Source organism: Meriones unguiculatus, assembly GCF_030254825.1.
Source record: "Meriones unguiculatus strain TT.TT164.6M chromosome Y unlocalized genomic scaffold, Bangor_MerUng_6.1 ChrY_unordered_Scaffold_23, whole genome shotgun sequence".
Classification (NCBI taxonomy): Eukaryota; Metazoa; Chordata; class Mammalia; order Rodentia; family Muridae; genus Meriones; species Meriones unguiculatus.
The window spans coordinates 23,050,962-23,056,948 of NW_026843709.1; the positions used below are offsets into that span (position 1 = coordinate 23,050,962).

Below are 5,987 nucleotides of genomic sequence, written 5' to 3' on the forward strand. Positions count from 1 at the left end.
GGCTTTGGAGGAGGGAATCTTCTTTTTCCTCTATTCCTATTATTTTTAGGTTTTGTTTTTTTTTTTATGTTGTCTTAAATTTATTGTATGGTCTTTGTCAGGAATTTTTTAGATTTATCATTTTCCTTGAATGTTACATAAATTTCTTCTATTGTATCATCAACACCTGAGATTCTTTCTTCCATCTCTTGTAGCCTGTTGCTTATGCTTAGCTCTGTAGTTCCTGTTTTCTTCCCTAATTTCTTTCTTTCCACACATGAATTTGAATCTCATCCTTGCATAAGGGCCTTGCTAGTAGTCTCTCTATTGTTCCAATTTTAGTATATGTGCTCCTGAAGAGAGCAATACATATTTCTTTGAACTGGTCATTAATAAAATTACGTGTCCATGACTTGAGATTCACATTATCACAGATTCCATTCTTATTTATTAAATGCACAGATATGTCCTCAGTCGGTGAATTATTTTCTGTGAAAATGCTCCCTGACCTAGGCAAATCTTTCAACAAAAAGAATTTAATTGGGTCATTGCTTATATTTTTAGAGACCATCCATGATGTCACCTCAGCAAGCAGTCATCTTGTTTTAGTTTTTTCCAAAACTGAGAGATTTTATATTGAACCACAAGCAGCAGGAAGAGAGAGGGAGACTGAAAGTGACAGAGAGAGAGAGAGAGAGAGAGAGAGAGAGAGAGAGAGAGACAGATTCAGAAATAGAGAGATGGAGACCAATAGAAACAAAGATGTAAAGTGACAGATACCTAGAGACAGAGACTCCAATTTCTCTGGTAACTTTCTTTGGCATATCAACCTCAAAGTACACCATCCTTTAATATAAATCCAAAAGGAATTATAATTTTTAATATTCTATTTTAATTTTTATTAATTACACTTTATTCACTTTTACCCCCTTGAAGCCTCCACCCCTTCTTCTCCCACCTTCCCTCCCCATTCTCCACACATGCCCCTCCCTAAGCTCACTGATAGGATAGGTCTTTATCTCCCTTCTTCTGATCTTGAGTCTCTTCTGATCTCTTCAGAAGTGGCTGCATTCTCTTTCTGTGTGGCCTGGTAAGGCTGCTCTCCCATCACGGTGAGGTGATCAAAGAGAAGGGTAATCATTTCATGTTAGAGGTAGTCCCTGTTTCCCTTACTATGGAACCAACTTGGACAAAGAACTGCCATGGGCTACATCTGTGCAGAGGTTCTAGGTTATCTCCATGCATGGTACTTGGTTGGAGTACGAATCTCAGAAAAGACCTCTGTGCTCAGATTTTTTTGGTTATGTTGCTCTTCTTGTGGAGCTCCTGTCATCTCCAGATCTTGCTATTTCCCACTTCTTTAATTAGATTCCATGCACTCTGCCCAACAATTGCCCATAAATGTCAGCATTTGCTTTGATAGTCTTCTGGGCACAGCCTTTAAGAGGCTTTTTTTGGCAGGCTCCTAAATTGTTCCCTGTTTTCCCCAGCAACTTCCAAGTTCTAAAGATCATGACTTACAATCTCCTTTGGAAAAAAAATGTTGAATATTCCCATAACAGAGTATTATTCAGCTAAGAAAATGACATCATGATATTTCCAGGCAAATGGATGGAACCAGAAAAAATCATTTGGGGTGAAGTAAGTAAAATGCATACAGAGACCCATAGTCTGATAATTGTGCAGAGAAAGAACTTAAAACACCCAGGTCTAAATGGGTTTTCCCTATAACATTCTTCCTTACATCAGAACTCTGAGAAGCCTGCAGGAGAGGAGGCAGGAACAGTCATAAGTACAGGGATTTGAGGACACAATGAGAACAATGCCCTGAAAATCAGGCCAAAGAGGAAGATGATGCATCCAGCCCTTAATGAGACCTGATGAGGTAGGTTCAGATAGAAGGGTGAGGAGGACCTCACCTATCAGGGAAGTAGGGAAAGGGCCTAGGGGTAGAAGAGGGAGGGTGAATGGGACTAGAAGTAGAAGAGAGAAGGGACAGCAGAGGGCATACAAGGTGAGCAAATTATAATAAAAATACATAAGACAAAATGTGATCAAGGAGATTTAGTATAGAGATCTTTAGGACTTATGACTTCTTCTTGGGGGTGGTACCAAAGGACCACCTCAGTTTTCTTTAAGGGACATGGCATTGACACTCTGATCATGATCCAATTAGTATATTAACAACACATACTGAACTTGATGTATTTTAAAGAAAAAAATATTTAGGGTAACACAAGGTAGGAATTTGAACCTGAGACCAATGGAAAAGGATTGTAATTTATATTATGTGAATTTTCCACATAAGCAATAAAAATAATATTTGGACAACTTATATGATGACTTTTAACAAGGAGAAAAGATTCTGCTAAAAGAAGACAGAGTATGACTTCGTAAGCCATGCTTTCCAGGAACTCACTATGTAGTAAAGTATCCTAGCCATGAACTAGTGAACAAGAGCCATGATTCAAGGTGCACAGTCCTGGCACTGACACTATATTTTGATATTTTTGTCTAAAGGGCAAGGGCAGGAAACACAGCTATTCTTGTATCCTAGGTATACAACATGGACATACTTCTCTATCATGAATGCCCAGTTTTAACTGTAAACCCCAGGAGCAGAAGTGTTTCTCCCTGACCACTGACTAGGACACAAATGCTGATCTAGCCAGGTCATCCAAGGCAAGCCTGCTCAAAGAAGATGGCAACACTGTGTAGAACAGCACCAGCTGTCAAATAGTTTATTGCCCCTCACATCTCCTTTTACATACACAGATCATTCTCTGTTTCATCCAAACCAGTCCCAGGAATTGTCTGGTTTCTGTCTCTTTTCCCTGCTCTTAACAGCTCAATACCACACAGAATGCTAGGCCCTGCCAGCATCTACATCAATAAGAATATGAAGCTACATTTGGTGATTATACAAGTAAATGATCAGTTCAAAGTCACAACCTAGGAAATTTCAGATCCAAGACCACAGTCGTAGATCACCTTGTCTTTGGGTACATCCCCCTTAATCACACATCATTTTGAAGCTTCTCTACTAAGGAAGCTGTCCAGTTAAATAAACATTAAAGTTCAATTTCTTACCTCACATTTTCACAGAGGTAAACAGGAGTGAAGGTGTGGGTCTGGATAAAGGGATGAGATAAAGGCTTATGGGGTTTCAGAAGAGGATTCACATATATACAGGATCAGAGATACTGGACACTGAGGATAGTGTATTAACTCTTCTCCATGGAAACGTCAAGATTGTCTTAAGTGCTGATTGGCTGAGAGAGAGAATGATTTCAGAAACAGGTGAAAACCAGTAGGATTTTCAAGAGCCAGATATTTAAAATGCCAAATAAAGAGCCTGCTTGAGAGAAAGACTCAGTAACCCTATATACCTTATACTGAGTAGTTGAAAACACACAACTCTCAGATGAAAGTTCCTGTGTCCAAGACTCTTAGTTCTGCAAAAGTGTCATATAGTTCTTTGAAGTGGTCAATAATAAAGTTGTGTGACTTTTCCATTATCACAGATTCCATTATTGTTTGTTAAATGCACTGATATGTTCTCAGTCAGTGAATTACTTACTATGAAAATGCTCCCTGACCAAGGCAACTCTTTGAATAAAAAGCTGAGTAATATTCCAATTTTAGATGGACTACAATTTCTGTAACATTTTTTAATTGGGGGAAGGTATCTGGGTGTTTTCCAGTTTCTGGCTTTTACAAATAAAGCTGCTACAAACATGGTTAAACAAATGTCCTTATTGTGTATTTGAGACTCTTTTGGATATATGCCTGGAGGTGAATGGCTGAATATTGAAGAATCACTAGTCTTAGTTGTCTGAGATAGCACCCAGATTGCATTTTTCTACATGTAGACATCCAGTTTTACAAGCATCATTTGTTGAAGATGCTATCTTTTTTCCATTGTATGGTTTTGGCATCTTGGTCAAAGATCAGGTGTCCATAACTGTGTGGGTTTATAACTGGGTCTTCTATTCGGTTCCATTGATCCACAATTCTGTTTCTATGCCAGTACCATGCAGTTTTATTACTGTTGTTCTTTAATACAGCTTGAGATCAGGGATGGAGATACCTCCAAAAGATCTTTCATTGTAGAGGATTGTTTCAGCAATTCTGGGATTCTTATTTTGACATATGAAGTTGTGAATTTTTCTATAAATCTTTTGGTAAGATGGCCATTTTTTACAATGTAAGTCCTGCCAAGCCATGAGCATGATAGATCTTTCCATCTTCTGATATCTTCTTCTAATTCTTTCTTCAGAGACTTAAATTTTTTTTTTCATACAAGTTTTTGACTTGCTTGGTTACAGTCATACCAAGTCACATTACGTTTTTGACAGAATAAAATCTCCTTATATGGTGAAAAAGCATTTGCAGAAATCCAACATCCATTCATTTTATTAAAGTATTAGAGAGATAGGGGATACAAGGCACATATATAAATATAATAAAGGCAATGTACAACAAGCCAATAGCCAACATCAAAATAAACTGAAAGAAATCAGTAGCCCTTCTGTATACAAAAAATAAAAGGGCTGAGAAAAAGTTAGGGAATCCAAAGGAATTAGGAGGCCATGCCTCCTAATCATAACCAGACATTTCCTGACTGGGGACTCCACATGTAAATAGATGGGTTTTGAGGGGACTTTGCAATTCAAATCACCATCAAGTAAAAGAAGATGGAGGGAATTATAGACTGAAAGAACATAGTTATCCTGAAAGTTTTCCATTCAATATAATGTTTAAATTCCCAGCAAGTTCCAATGACTAAAGAACAGGACTGAAATATCTCCTTTGGGAAAATGTAGAATATTTCCATAAAGCAGTATGATTCAGCTAAGAAAATGAAAACAAGATATTTTCAGGCAAATGGACGGAACCAGGAAAAACCATCCTGGGTGAAATTACTGAAATACAGTAAGATAAATATGATATGTATTCAATTATTAGGAGGTCTCCTAGTAGTGGGGGATTATGTACCAATAGAACATCTATTTTGATGTAACCAGTCTTCAACTAGGGGCATTTGATATCAGTTAACTGAGTTGCTGGGCTGGGGTCACCAATGGAAACTGTCAAGCAAACCAGACTGTTGTTATTAAAATATGTTGCTCTCTGCACTCAAGATGTTTCCTTCTGCATCAAATGGGATTGCATATAGAGACCCACAGTCTGATATGCAGATAGAGACCTTAAAACACTAAGCTCTAAATGGGATTTCCCTATGAAATTATACCTTCCCTCAGTTCTCTGATAAGCCAGCAAGAAGGGAGGCAGGAAGTGTGTCATAAGTAGATGGAATTGAGGACTCAAGGAGTTTAATGCCCTGAGAATCAGGCCTCAGAGGAAGATGATGCAGAAAGCCTTGATGAGACATGATTAACTAGTGTCAGATAGAAGGGGAGGACCTTGCCTATCAGAGAAATAAAAAAAGAACATACATACAAAGGAGTGGGTGTGGGTTTGGAAAGAGTAGAGGGAGGGGGTAAGCAGAGGGGATACAAAGTGAAACAATCCTAATGAATTTCATAAAAAAGTGTGATCAAGGTGATAAATTATAGAGCTCTTCAGGATTGATGCTTTATTTATGAGATTGTGCCAATCTGCAGCAATGATGAACTCTGTTTTGTTCAAGAGATTTGGCACTGAGACTCTGATCATGTTCCAATGAGTATATGAATAACACTTACTTCAATTGATGTATTTAAAAAAAATTATTGTGACACATAGGTAGGGATTTGAACCTGGGAGCAATGGAAAAGGAGTATAATATATGTAATATGGAATTCCCAGATAATCAATAAAAATAATATATTGACAAGTTTTACAATGATACAAATTTCTCTAACTGGAAAGCCCAGGTATAACCTGTAAACCCTAGGATGAGGAAGATTCCTCCCTGATCACTAAGTAGGAAATAGCTGCCATCCATCTTGGTACAGAGGTGTTGCTACTGTGAAAAATAATTGCTTCTACATTTTGCTTTTTAA

At 37.8% G+C, this 5,987-nt stretch overlaps 1 non-coding gene across 1 annotated transcript; it reads right to left on the reverse strand.

The window, feature by feature from the left end:
* Positions 1–236: 236 nt before the first annotated feature.
* Positions 237–345, reverse strand: LOC132651680 (U6 spliceosomal RNA). Its single transcript, XR_009589263.1, has one exon. It is a non-coding gene; the product is annotated as a U6 spliceosomal RNA (small nuclear RNA).
* Positions 346–5,987: the final 5,642 nt, after the last annotated feature.